Source organism: Hippocampus zosterae, chromosome 2, assembly GCF_025434085.1.
Source record: "Hippocampus zosterae strain Florida chromosome 2, ASM2543408v3, whole genome shotgun sequence".
NCBI lineage: Eukaryota > Metazoa > Chordata > Actinopteri > Syngnathiformes > Syngnathidae > Hippocampus > Hippocampus zosterae.
The window spans coordinates 14,401,067-14,421,542 of NC_067452.1; the positions used below are offsets into that span (position 1 = coordinate 14,401,067).

A 20,476-nucleotide genomic window follows, 5' to 3' on the forward strand; every position below is an offset into this window, starting at 1 on the left:
AATGCGCGGCATATGTGGACACGCAGAAATCTATTGAAAAATGACGAACTTTGTTTTCTAAATCCACACCCAATAATAGCGACAATGTTGGCTTAGCCCTTTGCCAACGTTCCGCTTCCTGATGTGGGCCAAATGAATTGGCCACCCCTGACTTGAGAATGACTCTTGTTGTCTAACGAACAAACAGCAATGCTAACGTAGCGTGGCGAGTCAAATGTTGCCTGCGTGCAAACTTTGAAGAGAGGACTACTTTGTGGTCAGACAGCGCATCCATTTGCCTCCGTTCCGTGTGGCAAACGGCAAACACTTTGGACGTCTTGGCTGTGCGATGTGCCCTTTTTTTCGGCTACTATACCCTTGTTGTTTTTCCACTCGCGTCTGCGCCGTTTGCTTTGTGCGGAAACATATAGGACGAGGGGGCGGGCATGAAACATAAAGCCTGAATGATGTTTCAGCGGTGCATGGCGGTCTTGCTAAGTCTACCTCATTTTGCTGAGAGGTTTTCGAATGAGCAGAGGCTCAATTTATTGTCTCTGCGCTGTTAAAGGATGATAAAAAGATGCCTTCTATTGTTTAAGGGTTGGCATAAGTGTGTCTGTGATTCACTAAAGCCTGAAATAGCCCAGCAGCAGCGGCAGCACTTAGAGCACCTGCGGTCAGTTCTCGGCTGTGAATCAGCGCTTACCACAGTGTTGTGTTCCGTGCATATTGGAGTGCTACGTATGATCCAGTAGATGCACTTGCACTGAAATGTACTTACATCAACTCCTTGTTTATTTCTTCCAGAAACATCCATGCTCTCTCATACTCTGACCCCTGACCTCCTGCATACGCTTGGTAATCATTTCATTTCTTTTTAATTTGCTACATTCTGCTGCTTCTTTTGAATCACAACCATTGCCAGTTGTTTTGTTGAACATGATGAGTTGCTTTGTGTCACTGAGTACCTCCAGGATTTCGAGGGCTGTTCTTCACGTTGCCATGGCCCAAAAAGCCAAAATCTGCGTGAGCATCTCAAAAAAGTTGCCGTGCAAGTTGCAGTGCTCTTACACGTTTCTCTTGGCACACACTACAATTCGATATTTTGAAGTAATTGCCTTTTTTCCATCGTTAACTGCATGCCTAATCTCCTTGGCAGCTCAGTTCAGGGATTTATTATTCAATGAAGCAAAAACCTTTATTTTGTACACCAATGAATATTAAATTGTGTTCAAAAACGTGAGAAATACAGAAAAGCTCTATAAATTTGATCAGTGTTATATTGAAGTTGAGAAATCAAATCAAGAAGTAAAAAAAAGTGATTCTTGCTACACGACAACAATTCTGAAAAATTGCAAAAAAGTTGCCTAGACATGCAGAACAGTCATGCAGAACTCGAATGACTTGCTTGATTTTAAGAATTTGTGTGATAGCAATTTGGCCAAATCCTGGAGGGACTACTCAAGTATCTTCTCTTGTCTTTTGTCCTTGTATTTGATCCCAATGTGAGTTGTCAAAGTGGTGGATGGTGTTTTTTTGTTGCTATTTCTTTCTTGTTATGCTATGATATGAGTGACCCGAGCTTGTTTATTTTATTTTTTTTGGGAGATATTGTTTGGCTCAGTTTGGCATATGATTTGTTTTTTTAATGCTGAAACAAACTCAAGATGCAAGCGCTGTAAAGCGTCAGTGAACTCAACTCAACCCCCCTCATCATAACAAGCAGTTTGACAGAGCACAATCATCTCTTCTAAAAAAAAAAAAAAAAAAAAGGCTTCAACCTGTTCCCTCCCAATTGAAGGTAACTGCTAGACTGCACATTGAGCAAATGTGTATTTAAAAGGACATAACTTTGCCTTAAAGCAGACTGGCCAAGGACTAGCGTCTGTCTTGCTATGCTAGAGCCCGTTAAGCAACACATGTTTGAACACAAACGCTGGAGCAACACATGTGCACAGATAATTGAACAATACTCATGTACATGTATTCTTTATCAGCTGCAAAGGACTACTAATATTACAGCGGCTTATTAACTCATTCAGTACCAGCCAATTCTAGACCAGGTCTGAAAAGACGTTTAAAAACGTCTTTGGGAGTGAATGAGTTAAGGAGCTGAGAAGTCAGCATGTTTCTGAGTTATACTGTCCCAAAGTAGCCAAGGTGCACACAAGAAGGAACAGCACCGTAACCATTGAATCGAAATAAAAAAAGTGGCGAAACCTGTTTTCTTCATTTTTTTGGGGAGGGGGGGCATACAAATTAATTTCGTTATTGGTGCTTATTTTTTTTCGAAAGCACAATGCTATTTTTCTTGTTCAAGAAAATGTTCCTTGCTTATTGGGAGTTGGGTGGTCGAATGGGGGCTACAATGGATGAATGGCATTTACTTGGGGAACATTAATTTCATTATGGAACTCCTCTCTCTCAAGGCACCACTGTGAGGTTCTTTTCAATGTCAAACTCACAATTTTGTTTGTATCCAGGTCGTACTGTAGCGTCAGTGTGTGTGGGCGGCAGGGATTTTTGACACGCTTCAAGCAAACAAAGCCAGGCAGAGAATGTTTTGTGGGCCAACCATGCAGTCGTCGTCTTCTGCTTTTTTTGTTGTTGTTTTTTTTTTACCATTCGGAAAACATAGCCGCAGTAGCAGCAGTGGTGCGCCCAAGAAGCGTAAGGCCATGGATAGTCGTTTGCTGAGAACGGGAGGGTGGGGCAGCGAAGTGGCAAGGTTGCAGCCCACAGCAGTAGACTTGCTTGTCTCAGCAGAGTAAACATCAGCCCTCGTCTGCACACAGTAATGACTAACAGAGGAAAACGTGCGCGGAAACATGATCAGGATGCGCTACCTTGTCCCGCCAGACCTCACGCGCAGGCTCCCTATCATCTCTCAGCCTTTGCATTGGTAAACACAAGCAGATCCACCCTGAGCTCGGCTTTTAGGAAAGGTGCTGCCGTGCCTCTCTCCTCAATGTATGGTGTCGTTTCGAGTGTTGCGCGACGCCTTCCGTCCTCTTGATGGTGAAGAAGAGCCCCTGGTCTTATTTCTGCTGAGCAGTCCGACCGTTGTTTACTCTGACTCATCAGAGCCCAGTTGCAGCACAGCAACAGGAAATGATGAGTGAATGGGTGCATCTTGAGATCTGACCTCCACTTGTTTGACTAGTTTTCTTTTAATTGCTTGCCGTCGCTCACTTGACACCGTCACAGCGTTTCCCCGCAGGCGAGACGGATGAAAGGCTTCTAGATTGCCATGAGAAACATTTGCACATGGGACTGCAATCAGCAGGCGTCACATTGCCGCCCTCATGCTAATCAGCAAAGATGCCCAGTCCTAATAGGGGCGCGTCACCCAGTCGTGGCTAATTTGCCCAAAGCATTTTTCGTCACTGTCTTGGGCTCTTTGCTTCAAGGCATGCCCCATATTGACATAGATTCATTGGCTGAATGGAATTGGCAGCAATGTCCTTCAATATTTTTGTGTCAGAGAGACCAGAAAATTCTTATCACTAAGTAAAAGTGGGCTCTGATAGGTTTCCTCTCATGGCCACTAATCCCGCACAAATAGCCACTGTGTCCCGTCACATGAGAAACCATTGAAGGTCCTTGCATTTGGGAGCACTATGTGCAGATCTGCACACAATAGAAAAAAACAAATATGGACACATTTTTAACTTGATTTGCATTTTATTTATCCAGCATAATTTTGTCACCAGCATTTGTTATACGCCGCCGAACAAATGCATCTTGCACGTCGTTTTGCAGCGGAGGCACAGTCGCTTCTCGATTCAGGTGCTTGTTCTGGAGAGAAGCCTCGATTTTGTTTTGCAATCTGCATCAAGACACCCCATTATTTGAAGTGCTGCCACTGCAAATTTGGTTGTAACAAAATCGAATCCTGTGTGTGTGTGTGTGTGTGTCACACTTGCAAGCTAAAAGCAGGATTTATTATGGCCCCGTCATACGAGAGACGTGACAAGGCTGAGGGGCTAGTTGTGATCCAAAGAGGGACTTGGCCAAGAAATTTGCATGGCAGGCAGAGGCTGACGCCAAGACCCAGCGAGGACAAGTGTTTGCTATGCCTGCTGATGTGCGAGACAGCGGCAGCAGAAGATTATTGTTAGCATAGAGAGAAAAGATCATGCATTCCAATGATTCCCGAGAGAAGACAGCATTGTTGCCCCCTCTGAAGCATAGATTGCTTTCAGCACAAACGATTCGAGCTTGAGGCATGATTTCATTTTCCGATAATCAACAGAGAAGGCTACTTTGGTTAAATGCACAATCCACTTTTGAGTAGAGAAATGGAAGAGGTGCAACGACGTACAAGAAAAAATTAGATGGTAACAACAATGGCAAAAAAATAAATAAAATCCCCTTGAAAGAGGCTATGTAACCTGCGTCACGGCAACGTTTGTGAGTGTCACGCATCAAAGAAAAGCTTCCTCCACAAGCTGCTGTTGCCTTAAAAAGAGCTCCTTATATTCAGTCATGTGCTTGCGGAGTGTGGCGCCCACCCTGTCCTTTGGTTCTTTAAAAGAGGACTAATAGAGGTTGGCCAACTGACAGCAAAGCACAGTGCAGCCATCACGGCTGCTCGACCTTGTCCCTTGTTGACCTGTTTTGTTCACCTCACCGCTGTATTTCTCCTCCTGATTACATGTCACTCAATTAAAGGTGCATTTGTGTGCCGGGGGCAGGCTCCCAAGCTGCCATGGATCCTGCTAAAGAGAGGTCTGCAGCGCCATAATTGTACAGCAAGCCAAACTTTCACATCTAATCAACGGGAGCTGTGTGTCGGGCTTTTTATTATTATTTATTTATTATATTTTTGGGGTGGGGGCGTGTTGCAAAATTAAAAAGTCCGTCTCAAGTAAGTCACGGAGGATTCGCCCACTTTATAGTGGGCTGTGAGAAGCATTAGGCTTAATAGAGCTCCCCTAATATGCTGTGCGCCGATGGTCCCTGAACACGCTGATCAGGTGAGGCTCAGTGAAGCAAAGATCATTTAGAAGTGCTTCATTATTTTCCCTTCACAATCCTCTGTCTGCCGTTGATTCCATCAGCGCTGATCTATCTCCTTGCTGAAGGGAAGTGCCATTTCTCGTTTGCCACATTTTGCTCTTTCTCGCTATCATCACGGCTGGGGCTCGCCCAGGAACACAAAGCCCAAACTTTTTGTGCCCCATTGCACGCATGTCCTTTGAATGTCCACTGAAAGTCTTTTATCTATGGGACTGGGGCATTCAGACATTTTTTTTTCGGTTTGTTTTGTTTTGTTTAGCACACCAACAGCCGAAGTGCACTGATTATTTGTGTTAGGAACTACAATAATTAATGATCTGTCATTGATGATTAATGTTTGTTTGATGGAGTCATAAACTCAAACAGAAAAAGACAACGAGGTTTGCCATTGTCTATTCCCTGAGCTGAAAAGAGGTACACGCACCAAGGAACACAATAAGTGCATTGAAGTGATGAAAAAAGGGACTATTATGAAGGTTAACTGTCAGTAAAGCCTACTGATGTGTTTCTTTGTTGTTGTTTTTTTTTTGCTTTGTTGTGTTTTTTGCAATGAGAATCTTGTTTTTTTTTGTTCTGATGGTTTCCAACGTGCAGGTTGAAATGATGCAGTTTGTGGTCAAGCGGGCACGTGCATTAATCCCTCCTCCCCAGCTAGATTCAATAGATTTTTTTTGGGGGGGGGGGGGTGGAAATTCAGCTTCCCCGATAAGAAGAATCATTTAAAGGTCAAATTTTGACATCTGTCAAAAAGAAAACATTCTTCATGCATTCTGAGTGGCCTTTAAGGCAAACGCTTGTCAGAAATGACACAGAGGGTATCATGACACTTCAGACACAATACCCCAAATAGCCCTTGATGATGTCACTCTTTCTCATTCACAGCGATATCAAGGACAGATGATGGTTTCCCTTCCAGGGAATCATTACGATACGCGCCTAAATGATCTCTGTCCAAGGCTACATTTTGAATTCATCAAAGGACTGCAGACTTTGGAGCTCCAACAGGCCTGAGGATTTCAGAAATGAACAGAAACCATTTTCCGTTTCCGTTTGTATTACCCAATGGGGAACCACGGTAACTAATTTTGGGCTCCGTAAACATTCATCATGGGAACCCATTTTTCTATTTTGACTATTCATAATCAAGAATTTTGATACTCAAACGTATAATATTTAAAGGGTAAATGTTTGAAAACTATGCATGCACAATAAACATTACATCAACAGCAGTGTACTCCAGGTTTATTTAATAAAATAAATGGATCAAAATATTTTGTTTAACACTTTTATTGTACTCATATGGCATCATGAATACAGCATACCACAAAAATTGTGGTATGCTGTATTTTTTCCAGTCTCACACTGCAAAGATTAACTTACTGGTAATCATTAATCATAATTACTATGAAATGCTATGGCTATCAGTAACACATACGAATGTGTACACAATACTTCAGTCCTGGCTATATACCATGGGCCAAAAGTAAACCTGACACTGTTAGCATGATTATGTGTGTGTGTGTACTATTTATGTAAATAAACATAATATCAATGGCTACTGACCCCCTTTATTAATGTATGCATGTAATAGGAATTTAATGATTAAAATCATGTGATTAATCTTTTTTTAAAAAATGCCGAAATTCTTACAATATATACACTTATAGTAAATACTATAGACTTATAGTATTGATATGGCTTGACGTCCTCTTCGCAAACCCCAGACGATGCACTGTACAATACAATACAATACAATACAATACATGCTGATTTATATAGCGCTTTCACAACAGCGGCAGCTGTAACAAAGCGCTTAACAAAACAGTTAACATAAAGTAAAATAATAAACACAATACATAACATAAAACACGGACAGTCCTGCAGTCCTAACCACTTTTCCGTCACACGCTTTGTTGTTTGAAGTAGTTTGAGAAGAAAGAGGACTGTGTCTCTTATCAAGAAACTACTCGTTACTTCTACCGACAGTTAACATCCATGTTACTACACCTTGTGATTAATGTTTTATTTATAAAGTTACCATGTCTACAACTAGTAAATCATGGAATAGCTAAGACCGTTTCATAATTTTTTTTCATCACGATTCGCCTTTCCATCTAATGACCAACTTCAATACTTGCCTCGGAATCGTGCCTACCGTCGAATCTCTCTTTCGTGTTTTGCGCATACATCACACGTGAGCTTAGCGATACACCCCTCTTCGGATGATTCGAATAAAAAATCTGACGGGCATTCCCATTTCTTAAATGTCATAAGTCATACACCTTTCTGTGTTTTTTTATTTATTTTTTTTTGCCGCCACCTCACTCCGTCATCCACGCGCTTTCCCAGCGTGCAGACTAAACTCGCAACCCGCATGCACACATATTATCTGTTCCGCCCACACCACTGCACACCCCTTTCCCCACAACATTAGATTAGAAGAAAAACACTCTAACACCGCACCACAAACACTCATACAGGCATGGTGAAATTGCGTTGATCACACAGTGGCGATTCGATCGCGTACAGTCAACTAGTGCGCGGTGATTTTTATGGCAAACGGTTTTTCGGTCCTGTAAAAATGATCCCATGGAAACGACACGCTACCGGAAACGATTGTTACCGTAAAATCCTCAGGCCTGTCCAAGTGAAGTCTGATACCCCTTTTCCACCAGAACAAACTTGGTGCTCGTTCGGCGCCAGGGCCAGTGCTGTGCTTAGTTGGTTCTTATGAAGAACGTGTTTGGTTTTCCACCGGCAAAGCGCCAAGTAGGAGCTATGTCATTGTAAAGCGTCCAAACACCACTGCTTACATCAACGTATACCCAAGAACGTCTGCCCTATTAATCAGAATGCGCGATTAGCATCTCGTAAGCCACTTAGCATAGCATCGATTATACTTGTATGTAACAGTTTGTGCAAAACCTCCGTGTGTCCAGGGAGTCATTCCTCTACATCTGCGAACGTCACACGATGACCCCGCTCGCCGCCCACCACCCCCTGACCCCTTTACCTGATGTAGTTGGTGCCAGAGTCTGGCCCAACAAATGATTGGGCCCAGTTTAAGCAAAAGTTTCAAGCCCCAGTGCTACAGTTATGGTCAAGTTCTGTGGTGAAAAAGAAAGAACTGGTGCTATCCTGGGCACTGGCCCGGAACTAGCACTAGCACAAGTGCGGTGGAAAAGGGCCATTCGAATAGCATGCTGGTGTGCTGTCCAAACCTACATGCAAATATATTACCACTGACAATTTCAGGCATATATTGCATGCTGCCAATCATCTGCTTTTCTTTCGTGTCAGACAACACCTGACGCAGGGGCTGGCTTTGAGCTTTCCACTTTGCTTTCTGCCCTCTGCTCTTAATGTCGGTGTGAGAGCGCCCCGGACTACTGTAGGTGGCATGCATCCTGGGTGTGACCGCATCAAACCCAGAGCCGTTTTTTGACATCCGATCATGACCTTCACTTGAGACAGAACAGTGGCATCACGGGCCACTGCCCGAGGCACATTGGATTGTGGCAAGGAGGTCCTCTTCCCGGAGAATCCCTCGAATGGCAAGCAGGCACACTTGGCAAAGTCTCTACTTTAGTTTGTGTCTTTGTTTGAAAGCTAACATTTGTTTTGAGTGAATGGACACAACCGCCACATTACCCACCCAAAAAGAAATTAAAGACTGTTTTTGCAATGTTAAAGCTGCTGGCAAGGTTTGAATAGTAATTTAATGTGATGTTGAATGTATAGTCTCTCTTCACTAATCCCTGCCGCCCTGTTTTTTAATCTACAGTCAAAACAAATCATAAAGCGCTGATAAATTTAGTAGTCGAGCGCAATTGTGGCTAATTCTGTGTCACTAATGAATCCTCTGCATGAGCTCTCTCCACCTCTCAAGGCAGCTCATTCTGTGTGTGCTTGTCTTCCGCCCACTTGTTGGCAAGGAAGGATACATTTTTCCAAATCCGCCACAGGATTGGAATTATATATATTTATTTCATTTTTTTTTTACATTGTATGGATGTGGATATTCTGCCACGGTTTCCACAAAGCTCCACAGGTCGGTACGAGCCTGCTGGAAATATACCCACTTTGAGTGCATGGCAAATGACCTCCTCGGTCACACCCTGTGTCTCTCATTGGTGGTATTTCAATGGCGATGGCACTGTGTTGAAACCCAAACAAAAGGTGCAATTTGGGCTCAAAGATGGCAGGCTCCTTTGCACCGATCATTTTCTTCTTCTACTGTCAGTTTGAACAAATGTCCAAAAGTTACGTCCTTAAAAGTTGCAAACCCCCCCTTGGATGACCACTCGTTCATTCTAAGAGTGTAAAATGGGCATTCAGTCTGCGGTCCGCTTTATCCCTAAAAAGAGGGACAAAGCGGGGAGGGTTCAGAATGAACAGATTAATGCTGTATGTAACAGCAGGTCGTAAAGGAAAACTCTTCCAGCAAGTAGAGCTGCTCCAGGCTTCGGTCATAGCTAATCACATCAACTTCTCTCATCTGCATCAGAATCTGTTTAATGGTCCAGGAGGAGCGTCCCTCCCGACTGGCTTCTCCCGGGAGGAAAGTGTCCTTCTCTGGGGCTGTGCAGACCAAATGCAGCACCTGCAATAAAATTACGAAAGAGACCGACAGTGACGTGCTTTCAGTGTTTCATTGATTTGGATTCAATCGTGAACGGCCAAGACTGAACCGAAAAGTACAAACATGTAATATTTGAATTTGTTTCACCTGCTGTAAATGCGCCAATGAAGACGGCTTTGGCTTTGGGAATTTAGCCGGTTACAAATGCGGAAAAAGGAATTAATTCACGTTTCCCCGTGACCTTACGCTTGCATGGGGTCTGAGTGGGCTCTTAGTGGGGGAGCTTGAAAGCTTCTCAACAGCCCCTACACGACTGGAGTGCAACATTCTTAGCGATCCATGTCATTATATTTCAGGATCGCTCAGCCTAAGCAGTTTGGGGGTATCATTCACGCTGCGTGTAGTCTCACTCTTGCTTACCTGTACAGTGCTGTCTTGCACTGGGAAGAGAGCGTAGGCAGCCCCACCACTCATTGTGCCAGGGTCAATATAAAACCTCATTACTGGCGTGTCATAGAAAATTTGTGCTCTTTCTGCTCCATCTAGCAACAATTTTGCTGGCTAAGCACCGCTCTCGTTTGTTTTAAGCATTTTAACAAAAGAACGGCTGAAGGAAAGGTGTGTCTTTCCCTCACAGGGCCTGTGCTAGCACTCAGCTTTGGCATTTTGGTGCTGTATACACAGGTGACAGTGAATAAGTTCCATTTCTGATGTATCCTAGAGGAGGCTGACGGGTTGGTTGCGTTGTCTTATCAGGGCTTTTAGAAATTAAGAAATGTAACCTGCAAAATTTGTGAAGGCAGAACTGTTGTTTTTTGAGCGATACTGCAAGTATCCTGTGCTTTTCTGAAAGTCAAAATGCCAGTTCATGTGGCAGAAGCTGTTTAGCCAAGTGCCTATTCCACATAATGTGTGTGAAATTTGTCACAAATGCAATAATTAAGTCTGAGACAAATGTGCACACTTGACCTCCCTCTCCCGTGCCTCCAGCTCCGTCCGTCTGTCTATTAAATGGAAGAGCAGGTGTGAGTGCGTACTGAGACTTTGGCCGGTGCGTTGCCACTTTTGCAACCAAGTCTTAAAACATCATCATGGCGCTTTTGCAAAGCAGCAGAGGACTCCACTGGGGTGTTAAATTCTGTTGATGGGTCAGTGGGGAGTATACCACACAAGCAGCACCATTATTTGGAAACAAAACAGCCACAATCTGCAACAGAACATTTGTGAGCCCGCACACACTCGCGCACTCTCCTCTCTCGCTTTGTCTCTAACTCAAGTCAACTAATTATGCCGAAGGTGCGCTTGCATGGTAGTTATTCATTCACTGCCTTTGGCTTGTGATTATGAGTGGGCCGCTCCAGGTAGCCCTCATTGCCTAACTTTTTCGGTCCCAGCTAGGTACATTTTTGGTACAGTACGTGTTTTCTGCAGGAAATGATCCGTTCATTGTGCTCGTCAGCAAAGTGTGCATGTTGTCGTGTCCTGAATGATACCTTTGAATTCATTTATTTCAAATCCTAAACTGCCTCTTATCCCTTGGAAAGGAAAACCGCAAAGACGACTCATTGGTTTACGGGGTACAAACTGTTGGGCTATTTGACGTCAGCAATAAAGGAGGAAAAAAAATACAATATCATGTTGCGCTGATGTAGTTTACTATGCTTGGGTAGTCAACCAAACTCTGCCTGTTGGATTTTGTAAGGAATTGAGTCATTTTGCATGATGTTGAGAGACCGAAAAACTTGGCTTCATTGAGAGAATGCGGAATGATTTTAGCGAATGCCATCTCATCCCTACTTTTGTTACAGTCACTGTGGTTTTTTTGCTCCTTGGGCCATGAAATCTGTGCCAGTCGAGCCTTTACGTTTGACTCATCCTGCATGCCCAAGAAAGTCACGAGTGCACTTGTTTTTTGGCTGGCAAAAGTGTAATTCAAAGACTTATTGTGCCTTACAGGGCTACTGTATCAGGGACAGGTTGTTTTTGATCTAGAGTCTTAAAAGAGTCTTAAAAAGTCTTCAAAGCATTGAATTTTTGAATTTGGAAATAATACCTTCAAAAGTCCTGAAATGTGGTATCTGGGTACTCAATGTTATGCTGTATCAGCATGCCTGTCACAATAAATACTTGTACATAAATACCCGTTTCGAGGGGTACACTTGACGGTGAGATCAGCGTTGTGAGTCTGCATCTTTCCAATGTTGGTGCATCAAGGGCGCTAACGGCTCGCTTGAAATCACTGCGTGTTAAATACGTTAGTCTGTATACATCATATGAAACTTTGGCTTTTATTTGGGAGACTTGATGAGTTGTTTTTAATTGGATGAGCTGCCATGGGTAACATGCAAACAAGGATAGAAAAAGTTTCAGTCTTGAAATAATGAACTGACTTCTACGCCTCTTGAATTGAACTCTGAGCAGATCTGATTTGACTTATTCTGTTGGATGAGTGGCAACAGTTACATGCTGATTGTGCACCTTTTACCTTTGGGAGAACATTTCATTTTTCTGCTTGTCAGTACCGTAGATACCATTGGCATTCTTTATCCGAGCTGCTTTATAATCCTGGGGGCTGCGGGTGTCTTGGCACCGAGCCCAGCCGTCTTAGAGCAGTAGGTGGGATACACCTTGAACTGGTTCCCAGCTAATTGCAGGGCACACATAGATCAACTCACACCGAGGGAAAATTTTGAACGATCGCTTTACTTTTAACTGCATGTTTGCAAATGTGGGAGGAACCCGGAGTATCCGGAGAAGTCCCAAGCAGGCATGGGGGAAAACATGAAAACTCGCCACAGGAAGGCCGGAGACCAGAATTAAACCCTGCATCTCTGCACTTTGAGGCAGGTGTGCTAACCAGTCTTCCACCGTGTCGCCAGAGATTTATTTGTACTGTATATCAAAACAAAGTGTATTGAAACACACTCATCAGTCATTCAACAATAATAAGGATTATGTTGATAATGCTCTGAACAATGACATGTGATCATTCTTTCACTTTTAACCTGACTGCAGATTAGAGAAAGTGCCGAGAAAATGTGCATTTGCCTAACAGCCATTCTGGACCATTGCCATCACATTTATTTTGCTCTTCCGCTACAGATAGTATGTGTTGTTAATTCTGTATTTGTCTGGAGTCATTTTCATTTGTATTTTTAAAATTTAATGTATTGTCCCACGTTTCTGTGCAAATGTTCAAGATACTGAGGAAATGAAAGATAACTGCAGTTTAAATGGATGTGCTCTAATTATTTTTGCTCAAACATAATCATTATATCGGTGGCATTAAAACAACATCAAAAACAACAGTTATATCATTTAGCGTGATAGTTTCTGGGAAAATAGTTCTGGTATGAACTGTAACAGAAGAACTTGGCGGAGCATGCTCTCTGAAAAAGAGATTGCTGCCAAGAGAGCAGAGCTAAGGAGTTGACTGTTCCCGAGCTTCATTTTATTTATTTGTTGTTGAGTCCATTTTTCTCTTTGCTCCCCATGTAGCATGGAATAAGTAACTGGCTCATGTTAAAAAAAATCAAAAAACAAAGCAGCCAATGTTAGAAAACAACAACGTCAGCGTGAATCTAACTTTCGAGACCGTTTTTGAGTTTTCACCTCTACTTGGCCTGTGGTGTGTGTCCGTGTCTGCGCTGTTTTAATGTGGCGTGATTAGCTGACTTAAGATGCTGTATTATTACGTCCTGCACATATTCCACAGTTCCACTTTCAAGAAATAAATGAACACCAATTCACAGCTTTATTTTTCTTTGCCGACATGACTGTGAAATGGGTCTTAATTTTTATATTTATTTGGATTGTCTTAAACAGGTCTTAAAAAGTCGAAATTTTGAACCCCAAATTGAACTTGAAACCCATAGGAACCCTGGAAGAGAACACTCAAATGTACTTCGAAAGCTTCGACAGGCCTGCAAATGGCGAAGACTTAGAGGGCGGGGTGACCAAAGAATCACAGCATAAATAGTTGAATGAAGTGGATTAATTTTTAGTAGCTTCCTGCCGGGACTACCAGTCAACATGTGCGCAGCTGAAATGCAGTGTGGAGCCTTTTGTGGAGTCGTGCGACGGAAACAAAGGCATTGAAGGTGAGCTTTGTTGTTCTAATCCACAGCCCCACGTGGGCGCAGAGTTAAATCCGGATCACGCAGCGTCCCTCCTGCAGAGCTATCAGCGAGCCCGTGTGTTTGTGCACGGCCGACTGTACCACGCTGTTCACCTCCAGTAGTGCAGGTGTCGGTGTCCCTCTTGTTTTGGCCGGATGATCCAGGAGATCCCCTTTGAGTTTGCTGACATGTAGCAAATATTGCCTGTGGGGCAAGAGAGAGAACATCTCACCATGAGCTCAACAAGCTGCATCGACTACACTATCTTTTGTGGTTGTGTTAATTACTCCCATGGCAAAGTTGTCTGCGCTTTGACACGTCATTGCTGCTGGCTGTGGACAGCTGTTCCACTTTTTTTGTTGTTGTTAACAGTTCCTCAGGATCCAGATGGCAAAGTGTTCATGACCTCCGGCAGCTCAGTTTTACAAATGAAACATTCGATCCATTGTCCAAAGTCCATACAGTATATTGTGTCAAATATTTTCAATTTCTCTCTTTATACATTGCCCAGTCACATTTGTGCTGCTGCGCGAAACCTTTAAACCAAATTCTCCAGACTCCATTGGGAGCCATTAAAGTTATCCAATCAGTGGAAAATGATCCGATGGAAATTGGTTGCATCACAAAATGTGGCAAATGATGATTAGCTTGAAAAGTTTAAAAGTAATTTTGCCCTTCTGGAATTGAAGAAAGAGAAACAAAACAGGCTTGTTTGAAGTTGTTAGGTGCCCTGACTGCCACAGGTGGGTTCCCCCGACTCACCAGAACCATGAGCACTGTTCAAACAATTTGCACTGCTAATTGTGCGTAATACTGCACCCCATGGGGAACCGTCTGAGGTGAAAGCACCCCATGACTTAGTTTGTGCATATTACAAGGTGGTCTAATTTAGTATCTGCGTCTGGGGCTGTATTTTTTTGTTTTTGTGTCCTGTTGTGTTGAGCACTTCATTGGCCTGTTGGTGGAGTGGCGCTTCGGGACTCGTTGAGCCACACGAGCGCTCCAGTCAGAGGAGGCCTCTTGGCTGACTGGCTGATGCAGCCAAAGAGAGTAGTTGGCCTTCTCACTTCATCATAACGCACTCACTTTTGCCTGATTGTATTCGCAGCTCCGGGGATCTGCCATAATTGGATCCTTGTAAGTGGAATGGAGGCGCTAAACAACCAGATTGCTGTTTGTTTATGGCTTTTCATATATTAGTGACGTGCCGGGACTTCTCAAGCAGCCTGGGCCCCGTCTCACTGCTTGCCCTGCTAATTAGTAATTCATTCTTAAGATATGCCTCGATTGGGACCCAGTACAGCAATTTGTGAGTGACTCAACTTTAATTAGGGTTTCTTGCGCAGATTTAAGCTCTGCATGGAGGGACATTGGGCTTTTGAGCTCCACCATTCTTCATTGTGGTAAAAGTGGCCCCGTCTTTCTCAGTTTGCATAGTTTGTCAATGCTGCAAAGTGGAAAATAACCCGACGACATTTCTGACTAACAGCCCAGGCAGTCACAGGTAAAATAACCATTCCTTTACATCTGGGACTTTGACTAAAAGGCTAATGCAATGTGAGACAATCCGATACAGGCGAGTTAACACAATTAATCCAGTCGTCTTCTCACGATACTGAATGTGTGTCGTTAAACGGTGACAGCTCAGCGGAGTACCTGCAAAATGAGGTTTGTGGAGGAAGCCATATCTGGAAAGGGGCACTTCGTCACATAACCTCATGTCCCCCTACTGATAAAGCTCATTTTCTTTAGCAGTGGGGTAGAAAGAGTAGAAAGCACAGCCCATTTGATTTTGGTCTCACATGAGGCCCACAGGGGTAGCCAGCATTTTATTTAAGGTCACCAGGAGTAAATGGGATTCAGGCTGTGTCGGGCAGGTTGCAGTGAACCGGGTCCAGACTGGGGCCTTTCCACTCCTGCTGCCCCCAGGCTCCCTCTCCATCTCCTTTCGCAGCTCTTTTCATGCCTTCCATTTCCCTGTCTGGCGCCCTGACTAACGCCTCACAACTCTCCCATTCTCGATACTACCACTGTGTCAAAGGGTAATGGCATGTTAAAATCTCCCTCGGGTTGTTCAAAAGGCTGAGTGTGGAAACCGGGGGGGGGGGGGGGGGGAAGGTTTGGCAAGAAATCTCTGAATTCTAGTCGGCCCCATAACGAAAAACTCAAGTGTCAGGGCTGCGCCAAAGTGCATTGTTTCTCATAGCTTAAACGCAGGCCTTCTATGGTACGCCACATTGCATGATCCTCCGTGAGGTGACGTGTCGCTTGAGCCGCTCTCTATAAAAGCGCCATTAGGCTTTCAAGGCAGTAAGTGGCTCTCGCAGTCAAAAGGCTTTTCTCTCTGGTGGAGGCAACAATAACTACAATGGGATCTGGCTGCCAGTCAAGCTTTGTGTCAGTGACTGAGCTTTTGTGGAAATTTGAGAGATCACGCCGCAGTCCCGGCACAGCATGATTTAGTGAGGGTCAGAGAAAAAGGGATTGTAAGCGCAGGCTGCTGACAACTGCCAACCTGCTTCACTGAGATGTTTCTAGGGAAGTGGCTCATGTGTTGTGCTTAGAATGGTTGATATTGTAGCTCAAGGAGGCCTGTGTTTCCTGCGCTTTCAGAGAAAACCTACACCACCATCTCATTGAAAATATAAAGGAGAAATGAGTCATTGTCTTGACATACACAAAAAACAATCAAAGTTGTCTGCGTCATGAGGATGTGAGGTAAGCTATTACGGTTCATCAGTATTAAAACAAACAAACATACAAAAAAAAATGCGATTGATCAAGCGCATCTCTTGCCAAGAGTAAGTCGGGATAGGGTCCAGCAAGCTTGACCACAATAAATAAAACATGGACGGATGAAAAAAACGAGTCGATGTATGCTGCTTTTTAAAAGTTTGTCATCCCAAAATAACTCCTTTGTCCAAAAGTCGACAGATCCGAGTGCTTTGTACAGCGTGGCCTGCAAGCAAGGGCTGCAGCAAGCAGACTGAGTGATGCCGCGGAACTCCACTGTAGGCTCGCGCAGTCTGCGGCCTACATCACCATTTTTTGTTTTTATTCTCATGCACGTCCTCTTTCTGTAGCAGCCTGTGTCTTCCTTGACTGAGACTGAAGTCTTTTTATGGATTTGAAAAAGTGATAAGGTTTGAGGAGAAGCCTCAGAACAAGATACAGACTTACTCAGTTCACATCCCAGGGAGTCCGAATATCGAATGTGCGAGGTTGAGTGGCCAACTGTCATTTTGACGACTGTCGGGTACTAGTCTGAAGCGCGGTCCTATTTTCTTACAGCACTTCAGCAGAATCTCAAAAGATCTTTCTTGACTCTACAAATTGTATCCAATTCAATCTGCTATATTACACAAGATTTCTTTATCAGGAAGTGGGGGAAATTGTAGCGAGACAAATTGGGTCAGTGGGTCAACTGAGGCATGACATCTGTGGTTGTGTAATTCAAAAACTATGACTACATTGTGAGCAGGCGTTTGAGGAGCGAGTCCCACCAAATTTTAGAACTGCAGTCAATGTGCTTTTTTAGATTGTGTGAGCCAAGGGTCACCTTGACCTCACTTGGTCCACCAGTGCACATTACTCTTCTCGTTTCTTTGCCGAAGGATTCCTGATGCAGGTTCCGGGTTCGGTTGGCCTAGTCCAAGGTAACCTGAGGCTTGCTTTTGCCCTCTGTTCAGGTTCAAGTTCAAGATGACATAGGGAAGAAAGCTCTGAGAAAGGGGCGGCTCTAGGGTCTGATTCTCATGGCTGCTTAGCTAAGCCCCATCACACTGCCAACCATATCATGTACACTCAGTACCTTGCGGTATTTATTCTTGAATGACATATTTTTGGTCCAATATATTTATATATGGCTCTTGCCAATGTGTCTCCTTCTACAACCCTAAACAACCCACATTTAATTAGTTATTTCCGAAACAAACTAATGAGTCAAAAGGTCTTTTGCTGTGTTTAAGAGCAGTTCAGAGTGAATAATCACTGAATTTATAACAACAAAATGTGCTTTTTTTGGGGTGATGCACTCAGTGCATAAAAGAAGAGCCCAGTCATGATCGCTGGTCTATGCTCCTTGCTTATAAAAGTCATAAAGCACAACACATGTACAATTATGTACAAAACACATGTACAATTAGTGTTACATGCGTGTCATGCACAGGCCAGACCAATTCTGATCATTTTTGTTTTGTTTACTCAACATAAATAGTTTGCAAAGGACTCCGGAAAATAATGATACATGTCATTTCATCACATTTGCATGTAATCTCCACTAAGGAGTCCAGTTGAGTCCAGTTCTGTATGATACATTTTTTCAGTGTTTCCATGATAACTGTCCTGTAATTCCTCGTGTGGGATGACGTGGTGGGCATTCAAAATCAATGCGGATTACAACGAAGAGGGGAATTTACGTTGTTGGGCTGTCGCAGCTATCGTCGTTCCGCCTACACGCCCAGAAGCGCAGAATGATTTGGATTTACTGTTCAAACCGATACCACGACAAAACAAAGTGACATGGACCGCTTGGTAGAAATAGGCTTTACTCAGCTCGCCTGCTCTGTGCACTTGCTGCATTCATGTTGTTGTCCTCAACATAGACCTCTCATTGGCAGTGGAACCAAAATAGAATGATCCCAATGACACACCCCGAAAATTTGCTGTCAGGAGCTCTGATGTTGGTTGTTGCTTAGTTATGGTACCCATTTGCTGTGAAGACGAGCAATCGTTTTGATTTTGATGTCCGATCTGTCTTCTGACAGCTACTTGTGGCAAGCACAGTTTTCTTCGTGGGTCGTAATTTAGTGCACAGTGTCCTGGCTAGCAAAGTTTTGTGCGATGCATTCAGAGCTCAAACACACTGTGTCCTAACTTGGATGGCAAAGTAAGTATTACAATTGCAATTTTACAGGATCATACTCGGAGCATGCTCAAAACATCCATCCATTTTCCGAACCGCTTGATCCTCACTAGGGTCGCGGGGGGCGCTGGAGCCTATCCCAGCCGTCTTCGGGCAGTAGGCGGGGGACACCCTGAATCCGTTGCCAGCCAATCACAGGGCACACAGAGACGAACAACCATCCACGCCCACACTCACACTTAGGGACAATTTAGAGCGTCCAATCAGCTGCCATGCATGTTTTTTGAATGTGGGAGGAAACCGGAGCACCCGGAGAAAACCCACGCAGGCCCGGGGAGAACATGCAAACTCCACACAGGGAGGCCGGAGCTGGAATCGAACCTGGTACCACTGCACTGTGAAGCCGACGTGCTAACCACTGGACTACCGGGCCGCCTGCTCAAAACATACTGCCAGAAAACAAGCTTCGGAAAACAAACACACATGGAAATGAGATACGAATGAGATTATGCAGATGGAGAGAGGAGCCCTACCTACTGAATGTCAGATGTCAGGGATATGTTTTTTGGACCCTTGGGGTATGAAGATGATTACCATAGTAATTATTCTGCATTTGAACAATCAATTTTCAGTGCCTAGCATTGGGAATCACATCTGGCCAGGGATCTAATGTTGCTTGCTTGCTTTGTTTGCTTGCTTGTTTGTTTGTTTGTCTGTTTGCTTGCCACCATAGGCTGGCAGACAGGCGAGGGAGGCAGAGTGAAGTCGGGCAGAGCGTGGAATGTCTGAGATCAACCTGAGCTCTCCCTTCTCTTTGCTCCTGGACTTGGCTCCTCTTGCGTAAAAAGATTGGGGGTGGAAGTGGAGCACATATCTTTGTCTCTCAGAGTGGGGAGGGCCTGGCTTGAGCCTTCATGGCATCTTTGCCTCTTTTTGTTTTCTCACCACGTTCTCTTCATCCTTTTACGCACTCTTTATTTTCGGAATCCAGGCTTTTGTTTTAATATGCATGATAAATTTTATTCCTGTATTCATACCCATTATCCGTTGGAATGAGGAGCACTCTGCCAGACGCTGCTCTCCAGATCGGGAAATGTCACACAATGAGATGGCCTTGTCCTCCTGGTAATTATTAACCCCGTGACTGGAGAATGACCCCGACTCCTACACGCACGTCTCCGGCTCATCATCATTCTCAGCCGTCAGGTTTTGATTCTGCTCTTGGTCCTGCTGTGCTCGCTTGAGCATCCAGACGGCTGAGCTACGTGCCTATAGACTTTGCTCAGGTTACTTTATGTAGGATGTCATTGGGGGAGGTGCCGGGGGAGAGGGGAGGCGTGCTTGATTAGCAAAAAGGGCCATTTTTTGAGAAACGTTACTAAAGATCCATCTAATCCCAGGTGATTTAGGGTGAGAGGTTGGTGTAACCCTAGCCGAAACAGACGCATGAAGACAGACATGCTTTCGGACCCACATTGCTCCAACACGTTCGCGATATGCTGCCAGCTACGCAAGACAGAAAAGTATTCACTTCAGCTGTTGCTTCTTTACCTCCAAATTCCAATTATGCTCTAAAATTAGCTAAATAGAGTCAGTCCATTTGCACATTTATTTTGTTTGTACCACTTTGTCTACAAAAATACACAACACACCCATTTGGCCTGTATGATGATGGCCAGTTGACAGCAGAATGTAAAAGATGTGACACAATAAGAAAATTGAACAATTTCCAATTGTAGCCTGTTCTAACCTGATGCTCCTTGTTTGAGGGGTTAGTTGAGCCTACAAATCAGGACATATTTCGAAACAGCTCTTAATTCGCAATCATTCAAGGATCTGTATTGTAACTACTTGTCTTACCAATACATTATTGACAATCGTATTCTTCCAAACTCTCTGGGAACATTCTTG

At 44.0% G+C, this 20,476-nt stretch overlaps 1 protein-coding gene across 9 annotated transcripts in view; it reads left to right on the forward strand.

Moving 5' to 3' along the window:
* Window positions 1-20,476, forward strand: part of camta1a (calmodulin binding transcription activator 1a) — a 333,445-nt gene that overhangs the window by 48,575 nt on the left and 264,394 nt on the right. The window contains exon 1 of one of the 9 annotated variants that reach the window (XM_052057928.1): window positions 13,573-13,683. The exons of the other annotated variants lie outside the window; for them this stretch is intronic. The gene's annotated coding sequence lies outside the window, so the exon portion shown is untranslated. Of the gene's footprint in view, window positions 1-13,572; window positions 13,684-20,476 lie in introns of those variants that run through there. 9 annotated transcript variants of the gene reach the window in all.